This window comes from Myodes glareolus, chromosome X (assembly GCF_982192425.1).
Source record: "Myodes glareolus chromosome X, mMyoGla1.1, whole genome shotgun sequence".
Taxonomy (NCBI): domain Eukaryota; kingdom Metazoa; phylum Chordata; class Mammalia; order Rodentia; family Cricetidae; genus Myodes; species Myodes glareolus.
In genome coordinates, this window is record NC_142053.1 from 77,191,083 (window position 1) to 77,214,374 (window position 23,292).

The 23,292-nt window shown below is 38.1% G+C and overlaps 1 pseudogene; it reads right to left on the bottom strand.

The window, feature by feature from the left end:
- Positions 1–18,001: 18,001 nt before the first annotated feature.
- LOC125389399 (small ribosomal subunit protein eS27 pseudogene) lies at positions 18,002–18,328 on the bottom strand (annotated as a pseudogene).
- Positions 18,329–23,292: the final 4,964 nt, after the last annotated feature.

A 23,292-nucleotide genomic window follows, 5' to 3' on the forward strand; every position in this document is an offset into this window, starting at 1 on the left:
GAACCCAAAGCCCACCATCAGTGAAACACTTCCTCCAACAAGGTCACACCTACTCCAAGAAAGCCACACCTCCTAATAGTGCCACTCCCTAAGAGTTTATAGAAGATAATTACATTCAGACTACCACATTACTATCCCTGGTCTCCAAAACTTGTACCAATCACCGTAAATTAACTTTATATGGAAAAAAAAACAAGATAGCCAAAACAATCTTATACAATAAAAGTACTTCTGGAGGCATTACCATCCTTGACTTCAAACTCTATTACAGAGCTACAGTAATGAAAACAGCTTGGTATTGGCATAAAAACAGAGAAGCCGACCTATGGAATCGAATAGAAAACCCAGATTTTAACCCACAAACCTATGAACACCTGATTTTCAACAAGGGAGTTAAAAGTATACAATGGAAGAAAGAAAGCATCTTTAACAAATGGTGCTGACATAACTGGATGTCAACCTGTAGAAGAGTGAAAGTAAATCCATATCTATCACCATGCACAAAACTCAAGTCCAAATGGATTAAAGGCCTCAATATTAATCTGACCATATTGAACCTGATAGAAGAGAAAATGGGAAGTAGTCTGCAACACATGGGCACAGGAGACCACTTCCTAGGTAGAACCCTAGTAGCACAGACAATAAGAGAATCAATGAATAAATTGGACCTCCTGAAACTGAGAAGCTTCTGTAAAGCAAAGGACACTGTCATTAAAACAAAACGGCTACCTTCTGACTGGGAGAAGATCTTCACGAATCCCACATCAGACAAAGGTCAGATCTCCAAAATATACAAAGAACTCAAGAAACTAGACACTAAAACTCTAACTAACCCAATTAAAAAATGAGGTACTGAACTGAACAGAGAATTCTCAACAGAAGAAGCTTGAATGGCCAAAAGACACTTAAGGTCATGCTCAGCCTCCTTTGCGATCAGGGAAATGCAAATCAAAACAACTTTGAGATACCATCTTACACCTATCAGAATGGCTAAAATCAAAAACACCAATGATAGCCTATGCTGGAGAGGTTGTAGAATAATGGGAACTCTCATCCATTGTTGGTGTGAATGCAAACTTGTACAACCACTTTGGAAATCAGTGTGGTGGTTTCTCAGGAAATTGGGAGTCAACCTACCTCAGGATCCAACAATTCCACTCTTGGGAATATACCCAAGTGATGTTCAATCATACTACAAAAGCATTTGTTCAACTATGTTCATAGCAGCACTATTTGTAATAGCCAGAACCTGGAAACAACTTAGGTGCCCCTCAATAGAAGAATGGATAATGAAGGTGTGGCACATATACACTTTAGAGTTCTACTCAGGAGTAAAAAACAATAATATCTTGAACTTTGCATGCAAATGGATGAAAATAGAAAACACTTTACTGAGTGAGATAACTCAGACCCAAAAAGAAGAATATGGTATGTACTCACTCATAAGTGGATTCTAGCCATAAACAAAGGACATTGAGCCTATAGTTTGTGATCCTAGAGAAGCTAAATAAGAAGGCGAACCCAAAGAAAATCATATATTTATCCTCTGGGATATTGGAAGTTGATAAGATCGTCGGGCAAAAGTCAAAAGCAAGGGGGTGGGGTGAATTGGGGGAAAGGGAGATGGGGAGAGAAGGGAGAAGGTGAGGATTGGGGAGAGCTGGGGGAATGGGATAATTGAGATGGAGGAAGGGTGGATATGGGAGCAGGGAAGAAGTTATCCTAACCAAGGGAGCCATTTTAGGGTTGGCTAGAGTCTTGGTTCTAGAGGGGTTCCCAGGTGTCCAAGGGGATTTCCCCAACTAGTTCCATGGGCAGCAGAGGAGAGGGTGCCTGTACTAACCTTATCCTATAGCCACATTGATGAATATCTTGCATATCACCATAGAACCTTCATCCAGCGATGGATGGAGATAGAGACAGAGACCCACATTGGAGCACTGAACTGAGCTTCCAAGGTCCAAATGAGGAGCAGAAGGAGGGAGAACATGAGCAAGGAAGTCAGGACCCGAGGGGTGTGTCCACCCACTGAGACAATGGGACTGATCTAATGGGAGCTCACCAAGGCCAGCTGGACTGAGACTGATGGAGCATGTGATCAAACTGGACTCTCTGAATGTGGCTGACAATGAGGGCTGACTGATAAGCCAAGGACAATGGCACTGGGTTCTGATTCTACTGCATGGACTGGCCTTGTGGGAGCCTAATCTCTTTGGATGCTCACCTTCCTAGACCTGGATGGATGGGGGAGGTCCTTGGACTTCCCAAAGGGCAAAAAACCCTGACTGCTCTTAGGACTGGAGAGGGAGGGGGAGAGGGAGGGGAGGAGTAGGAGGGTATTGGGAGGAGTGGAGGAGGTGGAAATTTTTAATAAATAAATAAATAAATTTTAAAATTAAATTTTTTTTAAAAAGCAGCCACAGTTTTTTACCAAAATGTCAGAAGAGTGATCTCTAGGCCACATACTAAAATTCTTCTCCTCTAAAACCTATTGAACCAGGTCTCCAAGTTCAAATCTTCCATGCTCCTGCTAGCTTGGTCTATTAAGCAGTGCTTACAGCTTTCCACTGCTTTCCTAACCCAAAGTACTAAAGTCCATATTCCTTCAAACAAAAAATAAAAACAAACTAAAAAAAAATAGTCAGGCCTATCACAGAAAAATACCCCAGTCCCAGTTATCAACTTCTGTCTTAGTTAGGATTTCTATTGTTGTGAAGAGACACCATAACCATAGTAACTCTTGAAAAGGGAAAACATTTAATTGGGATGGTCCACATTTTCAGAGGATTAGTCTATTGTCATTATAGTGGGACATGGTGGCAAGCAGGTAGACATGGTGCTAGAGTAAAAGTTGAGAGTCCTGTTAACCTGTAAGTGACAGGAAGTGGTATGAGTGTCACATTTACTAAAGATTGAGCAAAGGAGACTGCAAAGCCTACCCCCAATGCATGCCTCCTCCAACAAGGCCACATCTACTCCAACAAAGTCACAGCTCCTAATAGAGCCATCCCCTAGTAGATTATGGGGACCAAGTACATTCAAATTATTACAACCACCATATAATTGCTGGGGAACCAAATTCAGGTCCTCCGTAAGAACAGTAAGTGATCTTAACCACTGAGTCCATTCTCCAGGCCCTTAAAAACAATTGTTTTAAGAAACTTTGATGAATTTTAAAAAAAAATTCACTAAAATCAGGAAAGAATGGTGGGCAAAAAGATATTTCAGAAACTGAAAAATCTTTTTTAATTCAAAGAGAAATTCTGTGACTAAAAAGTGAAATAAGGTAAATGGGAAAAATGAAATAGATTCAATAGCAGAATTATTCAAATGTAATAATCTAAATTTGAAGATAAATTATTTTAAAATACAGTTAAAGGAGAAACGGAAATAAGTAGAAATAAAGAATGTTTGCAGAATCAATGAGAGGTAATCTAAACAAGGAATCAGAGAAAGAAAAGAGTCAAGTTGCATAATTATGGTCCAAGAAGACTGCCGGTAGATTTTCCAACAGTTACGTTACAGTACAAAACAGAGTGCAATGATATATCGAAGTACCAAAGGAAAAAACCTTCAAATCAAAAATTCTGTACTTAGCAAATCTGTCCTTCAGATATAAAGGGAGTTCCAAGATACAAAGATACAAAGACTTCCTCAGAGAGGCAGAAACTGAAGGAGCTCTTAAAATGAGTGTTCTGTAAGATTAGTGTTACAAAGTCATGCTAAGCAAGGGTGTTCCAAATAATAATTAATAATAAGCTACAGGATGTCAAATAGTAACATGAAAGTATACAAAATATAAAATTCACTGGTAAAAAGTAATACACAGTCAAATTCAGATCACTCTACTACTGTAAGAGTGGTATGTTAATTACTTATCTTTAGCAAGAAGATTTAAACATGGAACTATTAAAATAACTAAAATAAATTTAAACCATATACAATAAAAATTTTGTAAATTATGACATCAAAAATTTTAAATAAGGAAACTGAGTAACCAAGTAAGTTTTTTATGCTGTCAAAGTAGCTATTATCAGCTTGCAATGTTCTCTTATGCCTATATTTTTTCAAGCATTTTGGTAAATATTAAGTAAAAACCTATAATAATATTTTAAAAGAAAGAGATCAAAGCCTCCAACTATAGAAATCTTTCAATCAAATCCTCAAATGAAAACACCAAAAGAGTAAAAAAAAAAAGTATCTACAAAGCAACCAGAGACTAATTAACAAACTGACAGTTGTTTACTTGAATCTAAGTGAATTAAGTTCTCCAATTAAAAGACCTACAGAGGCTGAATAGGTTGCTGCTAAAAGGTCACAACTGCATGCAATCTGCAAGGACTGCCTTCAATTCACAAAGACTGAAAAAAAGAGATTAAAAAATGATGTCTCACAGTAATGGGAAACAAAAGAAAGCAGCAAGACAGACGTGTTTATAATGGATAAAAGAGACTTTAATTCACAACCTGCAAAATAAATCATAGAAGCCATTTAGGGGCTCGGTTCACCAAGAGACTATAACAATTAAAAGTAAGTGCTGAAAAAGCAGTGAAGAAAATGTAAACCTAAACCCTGTGCACTATTGATAAGAATGTGAATGAGTATATGCAATATGTAAAGCAGTATGGGGATTCCTGAAAATATTAAAACCAGAAAGCCAGATACCTCAGAAAATTCCACTACTGAATATCTACAGCCGAGTGGGATTAGTGTGTTAAAAAGAGAACTATACTTCCATGCTTATTGTACTTACACAAACCTAGAGATAAAAATATGATCTGTACAATGCTATTCAATATTTAAAAGGAAGGACATGGGCAAAAAGAAAGACATTCTGTCATTTGCAACACCATGAATGAAACTAAACTATTATTAAGTGGAATGCAGTAAGAACAGAAAGACAAACATGACATGGCCTCACTAAATCTAAAGTAATTAAGCATATAGAAGTTAAGAATTGTATCCATCAAAAATAGGTGGAGAAAACAGGCGAATGGGAAAATATTGGGCAAAGAATATAAAATTACAGTTGCATACAAAGAATAAGCTCAAGAGATCTACCATAAACCTCGAGGTTGTGTTTCTAAGAATGTGCTGTACTTTAGGACAAATCAGAAGAGCGCCTAGCATGCACCGAGCAGCCCTTGAACTGACAAGCTCCACTTTAAGAGGAGACAAAAAGAAGCTGCTCTGAGGCATTGTCTCTGTATTCGGGACTGTTTTATTGTCTATTTAGCATTTTTCCTTCCTGGCTCATGTTTTCACTTTTATTCTAGTCTTACAAAAACTTTATTTTCAAAAGCAGTTTACAGGTTATTCTTCTTAAGTTTAAACTTTATATCTTATTCTACATAATTTTTCAAAGAATTAATTTTTTTTACATTGTGTGTGTGTGTGTGTGTGTGTGTGTGTGTGTGTGTGTGTGTGTGCAGGTGCCCAAGGAATATGGAAGGTGGAGTCAGATACCGTAAAGTTGGAATTACAGGCAGTTGTAAGACAGTTGACATAGATACTGGGGTCCAAACTCAAGACCTCTGGAAGAGCAGCCAGTGCTCTTAATCAATGAGTCTTTTTTTTTTTTGCCATTTTCCCTTCTATAGTCACTGGTTTATCAGAGCTGGCTGTAATCATTGTAGAGTGTCTGTCTATATTTTATTTCTTCAGCTTTGCTGCTATTTCAGTGTTTAGCTTTCTCCATCTGAGTAGTACTGAAAACTGAGTGCTCAAGTAGGGGCAGCTCTCTGGGATCACAAACTCAGAAGAGACATCGTTACAACAGATGTGTACATCACAGCAAAGAAACACAGGAAACATGAAAACGTAAGGCAGTGTGATGCCCCTGTTACCAAATACATGCAGCCATGTTGGTAAGTATTTTATTGAGGATTTCTGCATCTGTGCTCGTTGGAAAAATTAGAGTTTCTGTTTTGCTGTGTCCTCACCTCCCAGGAAACAGAAAGAGCCTAGAAGCCCATCAACTGATGGATGAATAATAAAACTGTGATATGTTTACACAGTGGAATAGTATTCAGCTGTTAAAAAGTGAAATTGGTTTTGTGGCTGCTGCTGCTTCTGGGGCTAAGCAAATAGTCTGTGAAAGAAAGGCATGTGGGAAAATGTGAGAGGAAGCCTGGTTCGGTCATCCATCACCCCAAGTGCACGGAAATATGTTGGAAAGAACAGTACACAAGGTGAGGAGAGAAAGCAAAACAAAAAAAAATTGGTTTCAATAAAGAAAAAAGAAAAAAAGCAAGACTTTGTCCACATCGAAAGGATAAGTTCTCCACTTGGAGATTTTGTAGTTCTGTATAGCAGCCAGATTCCCAATTTTGCCAGGGCTACAGAAAAAGCATCTGTGCCACATGTAGCAAAAATAATGACAGAATTTCTGGAACTGAAGTTCCAGGTAGTTGTCAGCAGTCACAGGGATGGTGGGAACCAAATTGTGTTCTCTGCAAGGGCAGCCATTGCTCTACACCATGGAGCCATCTCTCCAGAGCCACAGAGGCTTACGTTTAAATCAGGGAAGTTAATCAGTATTCAATTTTTGATTCTTAAGAAGTTCTAAGGAGCAATGATGTAAACAGCCATCAGTCATCAGTGGTTATTTTTCTTATGAGCCTTTTATTGAACTAGAATAAGTGGGAGAAATTCAAGAAGTGATATTCCTGGGCTCTATACTCCTGTTATATTTAACATTATCCTTATAGTTCTTGCCTGATCCATGTGTTTTATATAGAGATACTGTGTATGTGAAATTATTTATGTTTTACTCTGAAATTAACATATACACTTAGAATTCCTCCCTCATTCTTCCCAAATGTCACAGTTTTTAGAATAAACAGTCCCTTAATTAATTGCAGTTTCATGAGCTATTTAAATGTTTGAGGCCATTATTACTGAATGGTTCCTTAGTAATTAGTACAAATCCATACTAAAGACAAGCTGAATTATTTTCTTTTAAGTTCATTGTTGAAGCTAAAGTGCCAATTCCTTTCACATGTGAACAAGAACCCAAGGAGCACTCGTTAGTCCGAATGAACACACCAGATTTCACCGAAACACATATTGTCCACATTATCTTAAATTCAAATTATTGTAAAGTTGCCCAGAGGACAGTGTTTGTCCATGAATGAGAGTATCTGCCTGGATTCTTATTTAAAGAAACTGAATATCTACTTTTTGAGAGATCTCTTTGAAGCAGGAACAAATCCTTTAACAAAAAGAACAAAAAAACCAAACAAACAAAAACCTCTCCATCTGCCCAGAAAGAATGCTTGGCTCTTGCTCTCCCCCCCTCCCTCCCTCTCTTTTACTCCCTCTCATTTCCTTTCTTCCTCCTCTCTACCCTCTCTACCTCCTCCTCCCTCCCTCTCTCCTTCTCTCCTTCTGTTCCTCTCTCCTCCTCCCTCTCTCTTCCCCTCCCTCTCATCAACTTCTAGGAAACTACTTTGAGGTTTCAAGTGAATATTTTTCTTATAGTGCATTCTTAGGTTTGGGCATTTTTGATTTAAATCCTGCAGCCCACTAGGAAGCCAAAAAGATATTCCCTGTTTCTACTTGAAATATCTTTAAGTGCAAGGCACTGGATAACAGGTAAACTGTTATTGATAATGAAAAAATAAGTGTTGTATTTTCATTATCTTAAAATGACTGTGGAGTACAACTAAAGTTTTAATATTTTAATCAATATGATTATTTTGTTTTTTCGGGGATACATTGTTATTTGTATATGATAGAAAGATCATAAGGATAAAGCAAAACACAAATAATATCTCTGAGAACAAAAAGAATCCTTGCATTCTTTGGTCAGTTTTCTACTTGAACCAAAATCAGAGCATGGAATTCATAATCCAGTCAGTCACAGGTTCATTGAAATTTAGGTTGATTCCCTTTGAGAAAGGTACATTTCTCAGGGTCATTCTGGGCCAGAACTTGCATATCTCACTTATGTTTGCCTTGAGTAGCTTCCTTACGTAAGTAGACCCAGTGGTCAGATGCAAATGCTAAAGAGATTTTGTATTATACGTCAGAACAGTGTGAGGATTAATAGTCCTCACACTAATGAATAAGAGTGCGACTCATCAATTGAGTAGAAGTAGCTACTAGATGGAAAAGTTCCAAACAGAACGTGAACATAAAATACTTTCTGAAAGGAAGGCAACAAAACAAACAAAAGAAGTTATATGGTAAAATAAGTTAGCAGACTCAAAGCCAAGAATATGGTATTGCAAAATATAAAAGTGATGAAAACCTATAGTGTTATAGTGTTATAGCCTTACCAAATGATAGAGCTGTATGAGTGTGCAGAAGCTTGTGTATACATGGGGAAAACTTAACAAATCCACTGCTATTTTCTCTGGGAAGGGACACCATTTCTATCCTCGTGTGAACTACATCAGTCTTTTAGCTCCCAGGTCACTTAAAGAGAACATGCTAATGCCAAACATTTTAGTGCTCAATATTTCTGGAATTTTAGGTAGAAGAGCTAGTCATTAATTCAACTTCTTTTTTAAAAAATATTTACTGCATTCACTATATTTTTTTCTTTTCTTGAAACAGACTGTCTCCATTTAGTGACGATGCTACCTTGGTTCACATGGTAAGATGGGGTCCACTTTTACTCTCATGCAGTGTGATGACTGTTTTCCTTTGTGTTGTTCATAACTTGGCAAGGAACTTTTAGGCTATGTTAATTCTATTCCTTGTCACACCCACCTCTCCTATATTTAACATCTCTCAATGATTCTCATCTGAACAACTTTTATTAGAATGTTTGTAAAATTGTGTCTCTTTAAACGCTATAATTCATTCTGTATTTATTGTTAGACTCTAATAAAGAGGTTTCTTATTATCTATAAGTCTAGGAAAAGTGTTTTTGTTCTGAACCATTTAAACGTTCGTTACAGATGTGGCAAGTCCTTTACCCATCGGATTTGAATTTGTATTTCCTAAAGATTTACACACTTTCCTTTAAAGAAAAATGAAATCATGAAATTCACAGGTAAACAGCTAGAGCTGGAAACAATCATTCCGAGTGACATAACACAGATCTAGAAAGACAGATGTCACATGCTTTCTCTCATTTGTGGATGCTAGCTTTGAACCTTTAGATATGTGTGTTTTGTTTGGAATACCACAGAGGTCATGTAATTAGACAGGGGCCATGAGGAGAGCGAACTTTCAAGGGATTCAAGGGAGGGAAGATAGAACACAGTGATTTGAGAGAGAGAGAGAGAGAGAGAGAGAGAGAGAGAGAGAGAGAGAGAGAGAAGGGGACTAATGGAATAGAAAGGGTTAACTGGTTTGGGGGGATGGGAGGAGAGAGCAAGCCAGAGGAGGGAATGTGGAGAGGAGTAACTAACACTAAAAACTTTCTGAAAAAGTCATATGTAAAACTCTAACAACGGAAGCTTCCTAAAATATAAGCCTATGTATATAAAATTTCTTTAATGTTCTGGTAGAACTCAGCAGAGAACCTGGCCAGTCCCGGGTTTTCCTTTGATGCTTCAGTTTTGTTGCTTGTTAAAGATCTCTTTAATTTGTAAAGACACATGTCACCAACACAGACAACCTGAGTTTGATCCCTGAGACCTACATGGTGAAAAGACAGAATAAATTCCTGCAAGTTGTTCTTTGACCTCCACATGTGTGCCATGGAATGTGCATGAGCATGCACACAGGCATACAAGTGGGTAAATAAAATATAATGCAATCTAACATTTTTATTGTGTATATTGTGAATACTTTGACAGTTTGCATGTCTGTGCACCACATGCATGCAGTTCCTGCAAATGTCAGAAGTAGAGATTGAATTCCCTAGAACTGGAGTTCCAGAGGGTTGATAGGCATCATATGAGTGCTATGAATCGAACCCAGGATCTCTGGAAGAGCAACCAGTGCTCTTAACTGCTGAGCCATCTCTCCATCTTAATACAATTATTTGGGGTTTTGGTTTTTTTTTAATACTTGGAAAACCAATAGCTATGGTTCCCTGAACATGACCTATGCAAGAATGAGTTATCAGTATTCCGCCATAAATTAGTGGGGAACTCTTCCCTAAAGAGTTGTGGACGGTTAGTTGTTGTTAGGGGAGGAGGTTCATGAGGCCCCACCCTCCCTGTGGAACTATTTTCAGTAGACAGTTGCTGAAGAAGAGGCTCAAAAGACCTCACTCATCTCTGAGGAACTACTGGCTGTTAAGTGTTGTTTTATAAGGGACTCACGATGTTCCCACTGCTCGCTGAGACGCTATTGGAAGTCAGCAGTTGCTGGACATGAAGAATCATTTTCTACAACGATGGAGCCACAGTTAAGTTGCCCATTCTCATGCCAGGATATTAATCCTGGTCACAAAAACAAACATGGCATGAAAATTGAAGGAAGACTTGTTGGGAAGAAGTTTTGTGGAAATAGAAAGAGAACAATAAAGGGTAATGGGAGTAAAATAACAAAATATGTTGCATATATGTATGAAATTATCAAAGAATAAGAAAAAATAATGAAAGGTTTAAAATTCTTGCAAGCTGAAATCTATAAAATTTAAAGAGTGTATACCAGGATCAAACTGGTTGATGAATAAAAAAAATGGTGATGCTATATGCAAGGTAAAATAATTTGTGTACACCAAAGCAATCCTACAGAAATTACTGGAATCAATACTCTGAACAGAAGAAAAGTAAAAGGCATAACTGAGAGACTACAGAAAGAAAACAAATGAAGATTTAACTACTGACAAAATAGGAGTACAAACACAAATAGAAATAAATAAACAAGTAAATAAATAACAAAATGACTTCAATGAACACAATCCATCAATAATAAATTTAACCACTAACAGTCTCAACTCCTAGTCAAAAGGCACAGATTACTTGGATGAACTAAAAAAGAAAATAATCTTTCTATTATCAACAAGAAACTCATTTTAGCATTAAAGAAAGGTACCACCTTAAAAGTGAAAAGATGAAGAAAATGTACCCAAGGAGAATAGTACCAGGAAGTAAGCAGTAAATGGGAAGTAAATCAGAACATTAAATCAATCATTTCATTAAACCACTAAAATGGAAACAAAGAAAACAATGCCAAAAGTCTTAAGAGCTGGTTCTTTGAGAAGACAAAGAAGGTTAACAGAGCCTCAGTACAGCAGCTAATCAAAAGAAAGAAAGACAAGATCCAAATTAGCAGATTCAGAGATGAACAGGGAAACGTTAAACTTTACAACAGACAGCACAGAAATTCAGGAGATTTTAAGAGAATACTGTAAAAACCTGTATTCCATTATGGATGAATTTCTAGATTCATCCAAACCACCAAACTTAAAACAAGAAATGAACAACAACCTGAAGAGATCCATAACGATCAAGGAAATTGAAACACTAATAAAAAGCCTTCTGACAAAAAAACAAACAGACCAAAAACATGGATTCACAGCAGAATTCTACCAGACTTTTAAAGAACTGTATCTGTACCTCTTAAATTGTTCCAAAACATAGAGGCAGAAAGAGAACTTTCAAACTACTCCTACTGAGACAGTATAACCCTAATAACAAAATCATGGAATGACACTACAAAAAAAGAAAAGTATAGACCAATGTTCCTAATGAAAATTAATGCAAACCTTCTCAATAAAATAATCAAAGTCAAATACAGGCAGATATCAAAAAGATCATCCATCATGATCAACTTGACTTTATCCTAGAAATGCAAGGATGTTTAAATTTACATAAGTCATTAAATGCATTAGATCATGTAAATGAGTTTAAAGTAGAAAATCACATGATCTCAATGGCTGCTGAAATGGCCTTTGGTAGAATTCAACATGTCTTCATGAAAAAGATCCTAGAAAGAATAGGAATGGAATAAATATACCTTATTATAATGAAGACAATACATGACAAGCCCACAGCAAACACCATCCTAAATGTACAAAAACACTATGCAATTCCATCAAAATCAGGAATGAGACAGGGTTGTTCACTATCTTTACTCCTTTTTAATATAGTGATTGAAGCACTAGCTGGGGCAATAAGACAAGAAAAGGAAATTAAAGGGAAATAAATAGGAAAGGAAGCCAAATTATTCCTATTTACAAATTATATGATATTATAAATAGAAGTGAGAAAAACTCAACCAGAAAACTTCTAGAAATGATCAACAAATTCAACAAAGTGGTACGATACAAAAACATAAAAGTTAACAGCTTTTCTATACGCCAACAACAAGTTCTCTGAGGTTAACCAATAACTGTCTAAGTAGATTTAAGCCAGCTCAGCAGGAGGAACATTATGACTATTACTGTAAACCTAGCCAATTACCCATATCTGATGAGGTCATGAACACTGGAGGAGAACCGACTATTGTCACGTTCCTAAACCAGTATGAAATTCAAATTGCACTCTAGATAGGGAACCTTATACCCACAGATAAGTGTAGTTCTTGGTCCTCATCAGAGTAGCTTTATCCGGCAGGTGGACACCATTACAGAATCCACCACTGGTCAAAACAGAGAACAATTGACTATGGGGTGACCAATCCCAGTTGATATATCTATAACACAACCTCTATGTCTAAGGCTCAGGAAACATCATGGAAGAGGGTATAGAAAGATTGTAAGAGCCATAGATAATGTTTTCTATATATGATAAAGAATCTTCACCTATGAAATATCAACAATACGGTCACCTAAACAAGACATGTATGACAAAACCAGTTGATATGCCACCATGGATGTTGGAATTCTCACAAGGTCCCTAGATGAAGAGCTATAAGCAAATAATGGATGTCAGTGATCTAAAGCACTGACTTGAGAAGACCAGAGAGGACCTAAAAGCAAGTACACAGAATGCTAGCTGAGAGCAAGAAAGAAGGCAGCATGGGTGTATTTGTTTTTCCCTGCTCTTACTGGAGATGCAGATGTGGTGAGACCAGATGTCTCAAGCTCTTACCTATGTGACTTCCCTTGAAACAATAGACTGTAACCTGGAATCATACATAAGTCATGTTACTTTTGGTCAGGTTATCTACTAAGCAAAAGGAATGAAACAAGGGCACGTACAAACACAGGTATACAAAATTGTTGACATTGGTACTAATCTTACTGTTTAATTTTTAAAGTGTGCATTGCTATGTCGATAAGATTGGTTTTGAACTCAGACTGCTGAGCTCCCAGCCTAGAGCGCACACCACTACACCACAACGGTCTTATTTCGTCTGCATGGACTGGCTTTTTGGGATCCTGGCCTGTTTAGATGCTCACCTTCCTGGACCTGGAGGGAGGGGGAAGGAACTTGGATTTCCCACAGGGCAGGAAACCCTGACTGCTCTTGGGAATGGTGAGGGAGGAGGAGAGGGAGTGGGGGCAGTGGGGGGAGCGGGAGGGTATTGGGAGGAGGGGAGGAAGTGGAAAGAGTGTTTTCGGATACTTGAATAAACAAGTCTAACAGGGAAAAAGAAAAGATTGGCTTTGAACTCACTATGTTGTCTCTGCTGGCCTGGAGTTCATGACCTTTGCTCCTCTGCCTCTTGAGTGCTCTTGGAGGTCAGAGGTATTAGAATCAATATGAAATAATAGAAAAATTTTCCCCTTTGTCTTAGGGTTTCTATTGCTGTGAAGAGGCACCATGACAATGGCAACTCCTGCAAAGGAAAACATTTAATTGGGGTGGCTTTCTTACAGTTCACAGGTTTAGTCTATTATCATCATGGTGGGACATAGCAGTATGCAGGAAGACATGGTACTAAAGAAGTCGCTGAGAGTCCTACATCTTGCAGGCAGCAGGAGTGGTCTGACACACTGGCGGTATCTTAAGCATAGGAAACATCAAAGCCTGTCTCCACAGTGACACACTTCCTCCAACAAAGTCACACCTCCTAATACTCCCTTTGGGGGCCATTTTCTTTCAAACCACCATATCCTTGGAACAGGAAATACACACAGTTGTAAGCTACCAGATATGGATGCTGGAAATTAAGTCAAGAATTTTCACCTATTTACCCAGCTTCTATTTGACATATTGGAATGCCAAACCAACATCATTACTTCTGTACTTTGTAGCCATTACTAAGCAATAAAGGTTATTTGTACACAGTCATACTACCACAGCAATCGGAGAAATGGAAATGCATAATAAATGACTAATGGCCAAGTAACATATAGAGTGTACATACACTGGACAAAGAGATGACTCATATCCCAAGTAGGACAGAACAAGATAGCACAAGTTTCATCATGCTACTGAGAACAACGTGTAATTAAAAATCTTAAAATATTTCTTTGTGAGGAGGAGCAGAAGGAGGAAGAACATGAAAAAGGAAATCAGAACCACAAGGGGAGCGATCACCTACTGATACAAGGGGACTGATCTAATGAGAGTTCACCAAGGCCAGTTGACTGAGACTGAAGGAGCGCTTGATCCAACCAGATTCTCTGGAGGAGACTGGATTCCCTGAATGTGGCTGACCCGAAGTCTTTCTAAAAAGCCATTGACAATGACTCTGGGACTTGTTTCCTCTGCATATTCTGGATTTTTGGGGATCCAGTCTGTTTGGATACTCACCTTCCTGGACCTGGAGGGAGCGGGGAGGAACTTGAACTACCCACAGGGCAGGAAACCAGGACTGCTCTTAGGGATGGAGAGGGAAGAGGAGAGGGAGTGGGGGGAGTGGGAGGGTGTTGGGAGGAGGGGCGAAAATGGAAACTTTTATATTTTAATAACTTTAAAAATATATATATTTCTTTGTGGAAATTTCAATTTACTATTTTTTGGAATGCAGTTATCAATGAATAACTCAAACGATGGTAAAAGAAAATACAGTTAAAAGGGGAATATTAGTTATATTAATTCCATAAGAAGCAAGTTTAGCTGTAAGTAAAGTCATCGGGGGTTAAAATGTATTTACCAGGCCAGAATAGATGCAGAAAAGATTGATTAAATTGGTAAAAATAGACATTCAGTGGTCAGTTTGTGACAGAGAAAATCATCCCCTGAAAGGGAATAGGATTCTTTTATACAGTGAAGCAAAGTTACTTAGTCTTACCTCATTTGTGTGGTATCTTGTTGAGTAGTGAATTGTACAGCAGCAGTTGTTGTGGGGGAGGTTGACCATTTAGAATAAGGCATCATGAAGCCTTAAGAATTAAGCTTGCTTTCTTTTTTCTTTTCTTTTTTTAATGATTTTTATTGAGCTCTACATTTTTCTCTTCTCCCCTCTCCCCACTCCCCTTCAACTCTCTCCCAAGGTCCCCATGCTCCAAGTTTACTCAAGAGATCTTGTTTTTTCTACTACCCATGTAGATTAAATTCATGTATGTCTCTCTTAGAGACCTCATTGCTGTCTAGGTTCTCTGGGATTGTAATTTGTGGGCTCGTTTACTTTGTTTTATGTTTAGAAACCACTTATGAGTGGGTACATGTGATAATTGTCTTTATGGGTCTGGGTTACCTCACTCAAAATGATGTTTTCTAGCTCCATCAATTTGCCTGCAAAATTCAAGATGTCATTACTTTTTTCTGCTGTGTAATACTCCATTGTGTATATGTACCACATTTTCTTTATCAATAGTATTGTGAAATTTGCAGGCAAATAGATGGAACTAGACAAAACCATCCTGAGTGAGATTACCTGAATACCAAGAGAAAAACACAGTATGTGCTAACTCATGGGTGGATATTAAATGTGAAGAAAGGCTAACCAGCCTACAGTCCACAACCCCAGAGAAACTAGGATCCTCCTGGTAAGGGAAAATAGACAAGAGTTCTTGAGAAAATAGGGAGCGTGGGGGGGGCTAAAAGGGAGGGGGAGAAGAACATGAGAGAACAGGATGGTGGAAATGGGGAAGGACAGAGAGAAAGAACAAGGAAAGAGATATTTTGATTGAGGAAGCCATTATGGGGAGAGAGAGAAACCTGGCACTAGGAAAATTCCCAGGAATCCACAAGGATGACCCCATTCACAAGGATGGAGGGGGTACCTGAACTGGCCTTCCCCTCTAATCAGATTCATGACTACCTTAATTGTCACCATAGAAACTTTATTTAGCAACTGATGGAAGCAGAGGCAGATATCCACAGCTAAGCACTGGACCAAACTCCTGGAGTCCAGTCAGAGAGAGAAGAGTGATAATATGAACAAAGGGGCCAAGACCATGATGGGGAAACCCACTGAAACAGCTGACCTGAGCTAGTGGGAGCTCATTGACTCTGGACTGATACCTGGGGAACCTGCATAGGACCTAACTAGGCCCTCTGAATGTGGTGACAGTTGTGTGGCTGGGGCAGTCTATGGGGCCACTGACAGTGGGATCAGGATTTACCTCTAGTATTTGAAATGGCTTTTTGGAGCCCATTCTTTTTGGAGGCATATCTTACTCAGCCTAAATGTAGTGGGGAGGGCCCTGCTCTTGCATCAAAGTGATATGCCAGTCTTTTTTGACTCCCCATGAGAAGCCTTATCCTGTCTGAGGAGTAGATGGGAGGTAAGATGGGGGAAGGTGGAGGGAGCAGGAGGAAGGGAGTAGGAGTGGGAACTGGGATTGATATGTGAAATAGGAAAAGATTGTTTTCAGATAGATAGATAGATAGATAGATAGATAGATAGATAGATAGATAGATAGATAGATAAAAAGAAAAAAGAAATCAGGCTCAAAAAAGGAATTATTAGCCTTTAAAACTGGACATACATAGTCATAGGCCTTTAATCTCTGCACTCAGGAGGCATTACATAATGACAATGTGTTCAATATGCCAAGGAGGCAAACTTTAACTTATATGCACCTAATAATCAACCATCAAAATATCTGAGGCAACTGAAAGGAGAAACAGGTGAGTTCATAGTTATTTTTGGAGACTGTAGCACTCTATACAAAGAATGGAAAGATTAAGTAACCAATTGGTATGCATAATCTTGAAGTTAACACCATCATTCAGCTAGATATGCTGCACATCTACACACACTTTATTTCAACTTCAGAATACACATTCTTTCGACTCACTCAGAATATCCATCAAGATAGATCACATACCAGGTTATAAAAAGTTTTTAATTAATAACAGAATCACAGGTGCACATTTTCAGACCATGAAGGGATTAAAATACAAGTCATTGGTAGTCTTATGGCTTAAAATCTCAAAATATATAGATTTTTTTAAAGTTTTATTTATTTATTTTGCTCCCAAACAATGCATCCCAATGGCAGTTGGTGTGAGAGAATTATCTATTCTGTCAATCATATTTTAATAAAACGCTGATTGGCCAGGCGGCAGTATAGGCGGGAAAGCCAGACAGGAAGTAGAGGTGGACCAAAGAGACTGGGAGTATTCTGGCAAGCAGGAAGTTCCCTCGACAGTTCTGCCCAGACCACTGGAGAGGAAGTAGCCAATCAGCTTTATAACTTATAGAGATCTCTGTGTGATTGATTTTCTCTTTGGGGCATGCCGGCTGTGGGGTATCGGGTAGGACAGAAACCCCAACAAGCCGGCCCTCATGTTACAGGCAGTCTCCCACCTTCCCTCTTCCCCAGACTACTCCTTCTCTATTTCTGTTCAGCAAAGAACAAACCTCCCACTGATATGAACCAAATATGGCATAACAAGATGCACTGAGACTAGGCACATACCGTAAAAAGCCAATTACCAAATTTGTTGAATACAAAAAAAGTGTTTATAGAAAAAATTATAGAGTTGAATTAATATATCAAAAAGAACAACGAGCTAAAATTTATCACCTAAGATTTTACCCTAGGGAAGTAGAAAAAAAAGAGTAAATTAAATCCAAAAGAAACAGAAGAAACTGCAAAAATTAAGCACAAATCAATGAAACTGGATACAAGGAACAGAGAAAATTATTAAAACCAAAAGTCACTTTTTTTAAAGATCATAAAAATATATAACTGTTAGCCAGTTTAACAAGGAAGAAAAGATAATTCTATAAACACTATTAATTAATACTATTCCTTCTCAAACTATTCAAAAAATGAGGAGGAACACTTCTGAACTAATTTTTTTATATCCAAAATGTGTTTATTGGGATGGTTCCCACTCATCTCGAATCAGGTGCTTTTCAGTGCTGCTTCCTCCTGAAGGAGCATCCTTCTGTCAGTCTTGTTTTCCCGCCTGTAGGCTGACAGAGGACAGTGCAGCAGCCAACACACAAGACAACCGTCTGTGCGTGGCTAAAGACCGTGATGATTTTATAGCATCCTGGGCACTTCACATCCATAAAGAAGGAATTGGGGCTCTGCACCAGGCGCTTTTTCTTGTGTTTCCTTTTTTCCTCCTCTGGAGAGGGATGAAGGAGATCCTTTGCGAGAGGCATGTTCTCGTAGGGAGGTCATCACTGCCAGAAAGGGCTGAACTAATTTTCTGAGGGCAGTAACAGACAAAAACACTACAAGTATGGAAAACTAAAGACCACTCTCTCTGTTTGACACAAATATGAGAATATCCAAAAATATAAGCAAATTAAATCCAATAGTACATTTAAAAATCATTCATTACAATCAACTGAGATCCATCTCAAGAATGAAAGGATGGTTCAACATATGCAAATCCATGAACAAGACACACCACATTAACAAAATGAACGACAAAAACATCTGAAAATTTCAATGGGTGGATAAATGGTATCTGACAACAGCAAGATCTTTTCTTTATTGAAACTCTTAAGTTAGATAAAAGAAGAATGTTTTGAAACATGTGATATGACAATTCTACAGCTAACACCATAGCATCACAAACCAGAAAGATTTTTGTATAAGGTCTTAAAACAGAAAGATGATCAATGTTGCCAAAAAATAAATTAGAAGTAAAAGATGACATTCGATCTTTACTTACACTATAAACAAAGATCAATGCACAATTAATTAAATATTGAAGTGTGGAAATTTTAAGAAGACATAAGATATGGTCTGTAGCATTGTGTTTAGCAGTGATCCTTTGGATGTGATACTAGAAGCACAGGAAAGAATAAATGAACAAAAGCAAACATAGGTAAGTAAGAGTATATCAAACTAAAAACATGCTGCACAGTAAAGAAATAATCAAGAAGATTAAAAGACAATATATAACACGGAAAAAAGTATTTTCAAACCACATATCCAAAATACATTACAACTCATAGTAAATATTTAATTTTAATTGTATATATGTATATAATTTAAAACTACCAACAATCTATTTATAAAAATAGGTAGAAGATTTTAGACACTTTTCAAAGAAAACAAATGGTCAATGGGCACATAAATGGACAAGCATTACTCATCATCACAGGAAAGCAAATCAAGACCACAATGAAACATCACCTCACATCTATTTGGATGACTATTATGAAAAGTCAAAAGATAACAAGTGCTAGTAAGGATGTGGAGAAATATGAATCCTTATACATTGTTGGTAGGAAGGTAAATTAACACATCATGGAAAATAAGTATAGAGGTTACTCAAGATGCTAAAAATAGAACTAACATATGATCCAGGAAACCTACTTCTAGGATTATGTCCAAAGGAAACGAAATTAGCACCTCATGAAGATATCTGCATTCCCAAGATTGTTGCAAAATTAGTCACAATAGCCAAGACATGGAAAAGACCTATCAGTTGACAGGTAAAGAAAATTGATATTATATTATATACAAGTCATGAAATATTATTCAAATCCAGAAAGACAAATGCTACCTGATTGCACTGATAAGTGGAATTTTGAAAAATCAAACTCATAAAGGCTGAGTAGAATTGAGGTTAGCAGATCAAGGGTATGGTAACAGAAAAATGATGATAAAGGATTAGAGTGCTTTGGGTATAAAATGAATAAAATCTGGGGAATTCTAACCCATAGCATGGTAACTATAATAAATGATTTATTATATATTTGTTATATAGCTGTAATATATACATATGTATATATATGCATATAGGAATGTTAAAAATACTTTTTACATATCAAATACATATAATTTTACCATAGATAATCTTGATTCATCAACTCAGTTTGTTTAAGAAGTGCCTGGGAAATTAGTAAAGCACTGTTCTAAGTATGTATGTGAAGTCAATTCCGGAGAAGATTAAAGAGAGGGAGAATATACACTTTCAGTATGGGTGGCATCATCCTACAGGTCCTCAGGCCCAGTTGGAATAAAAGAGAAAGCCAGCTAGCAGTGCATATTCAAATATTCATATTCATTCTTTCTCATATTCATTCTCTCTCCCTCACCTCCTCTTCTCCTTCTCCTTAATATTATGGACCACCATAATATCAATTAGTCTACCACCATAATACAAAGTACTCTGCTACCATAATACAAACTAGTCTGTGCTGCCATTCTTTCTACACCATGAAGGGTCTTTCGAAATCATGAGCTAAAATAAATGTGTCATTCCCTTTTAAGTTGTTCATTCGAGTAATCTATAGCAACAATGAAAAAGTAATGAATACAAAATTCTTCCGAATTTTTTTTAAAAAATGAGGTAATTCCCAAATAAGAATAATTTCAATTTGCAATTTTCATGTTCCTACTATAAATCGACTGACATTGGGCTATAAATACTTCCAAATACGGATTGGATTATGATATACTTTTTAAAGCAACGGCTATTAAGGGCAGTAAGATTCCTGAATTGAGTTGTCACAAAATACAATTTGTATTAAATCTGTTCCATTGAAGTCTCCTCCAGATTCAACCTGACACATCTTTACAATGGGTATATCCCTTTTTGTAGTAGCCACACTGCTTCAGTGAAAATCCTAAATAAGCTATTGAAAGCCTAGCATAGGCTCACACCTGTAATTTTAGCACTCTAGACGCAGAGGCAGGAGGATTATCGAGAGTTCATTGCCAGCCTGGACTGCATAGTAAATCCCAGGCCACACTGGTTTACAGTGTGAGACTGTGTCTCAAAAAGCAAAAACAAAAATAAAAGCAATAATAACAACAACAAAAACAGAAAAAAAACAAAGCCAAAAAGTTGTTAGGAAAGCTAAACAAACTGGAGGTGGCAGTGGTGCTGCACACCTTTAATCCCAGCAGTCAGATCTCTGTGAGTTCGGGGCCGGCCTGGTCTGTAAAGTGAGTTCCTGGACAGCCAGGACTGTGACACGGGTTTTTTGAAACCCTGTCTCAAGAAACCAAATTAAAAAAAAAAAGGAAAACAAAAAAGGAATCCTAAACTAGGTTTATTTGTTGTTTAGATGTATGTTTACAATTAAAAATTACCTTGTTTTTTATTCTGTAGTTTGATAGTAATTTTAGAGCATTCTTTAACTGTCATTTGCCACACATTTTCTGTCAGTAAGGTTGCTGTTTATAAAATTATTTGGGATAAGGGTCACATTTCCAGAAGTCCAACCCAAGGCCTATTAAAGAGAGGCATGTGCATCTATTTGTAGGATGTTACTATTTGCTAAGATCGAGTACTGCCGGCCTCTAAAAGTTTTTGGCTATTGAGTTACTTAGGCTCAACTTGGCCTCTAAGCTTTGCCAAGGGTATTTTCAGTATATGATCCCTACATACCACTTTTTGAACTGCTCTGTTTCTTGATTGTCCAGACCTAAACTATATTTCTTTAAGTGGTAAGTTGTGGTGAATAAGTTATCTACCTCTCTATGATCTTTCAAATGCCTGTACAAATAAACTGTGTCAAGTCACATATACTAAGAAAAAAACAACACTCAGATACACTCAGGGAGCCATGAAGCAGAATCCCTTGCTTGATTTTCCTATTGAGTCAGTTAAACCAGATCACGAAAGGGAAATCTTAGCCTTAGCCCTTCAAATGACTTATCTTTCAACTGTGGCAGTCCTCCTCAGTCCTAAAACATCTCCTCAACCAGGTACACTCCAGTGTTGCGAACGGAAATGTGGGCCTCTGTGCCCTACACACTGTGAATGTATAGATGAAGGACAGCACAAGGCTGATAATCAGGACACCACTAGAGAGCAAGCCCCTTCACCCCCTGGCCCTTGCTACTCCCTTCAGTGAGATATTTGAATGATTTAATGGTTCACATGTTCTGTCCTCTAAGTTACACCGTCAAGGCATTTTCCTTCCAATCGTTGGACTCTTCGGTCTCTTCCATGTACTTTTTGTTTCTGCCCTTGGAGCATATAGACTGGTTTCTATAGGAACTAAACTCTATCTCAAGGTTCCACTAACTTCTCTGATAGTTTCTGGTTCCTGGTTTCCAGGTCCAGCCCAACTCTCTAGGAGCTCACTTTGTTCTTTATTGTTCCTTGTCTCTTCTTGCTCTACCCTTACCTTCATCTGAGACAGGTAGTTCCCATGCCATTCCACAGAGCTGATGTCTTCAATTTTCGCTACCCACACACATAGTCTCCCAATTCCCGAGACTGCCTCACTTTAGGAAGTTGGGAATGTATCACGTTCTGTCTGATGCCAGCATCAAACAGCTCTAAAATATAAAGCAGCTGAACTGAATTGAATTGAGTGAACTTCCTTCTGAGAATCACCATATCCCAATCTGGGCCCCTGGCACTTATCTCCTGTCAGACACTAGCATCTCTACAACTCTTAAGGACAGTTTGTTTACTCTGGCCCTAGCCAGGCTAGGGAAATTTTCAAATCCGCTTATTGGAGATGACAGGGATGGGGGTGGATGTTGGCCGAGAAGAGCGAGCCTGGCCAAACCGTTCTTTGTGAGTTATAGTATTTTATAAGTGCCCCTGCCCTTTCCCCTCACAAATCCTTTTGTTAGGGAATGCTTGTGTCCAATCCTATGATTCAGCAATTTCCTCTCCTGGACCCTTTCACTTTGGGGCCGCAGCTGCCAGAGACCCTTATGAAACAGAATCCACACAATGAAATGGACAAGGAGATAGGTTTGCAAATTGGGAGTGCTAATCTCTCAAGAGAACGGAAGAAAAGGTTGGCCGGTCCCAAGATTGCGCAAATGAGTGAATAGCGTAGTATACAAAGAGGTAAAAGGCCCTCATATGAAAGAACTCGAAGCAATGGCTTTCCATTCCCGGGCTTGGGGGGTGGGGGTGAGACAGGCACTGAGTAGATGTCCTTTGATGTCCATCGATGAGTTTTAACCCCCTTTCAGAGGCCAGGCTGCAGAGGCTGGCAGCTGTCCGGGACAGATCTGGGAAGGGCTAAGGACCACCTGCAGAGTCTCAGTAGGCTCAAAACTATCTAGATTTGGGAATGGGAACCTCTCTCAACAGACAGACCTTGGCCAAGAAAGTGAGAGCTGCTGCACAGTCACGTGCGAGTTCTCGGGCTCAGATTAAGAGACCTAGAAAAGAATGCCGAAAGGACAAAAGAAGAGCAAGTAGATGA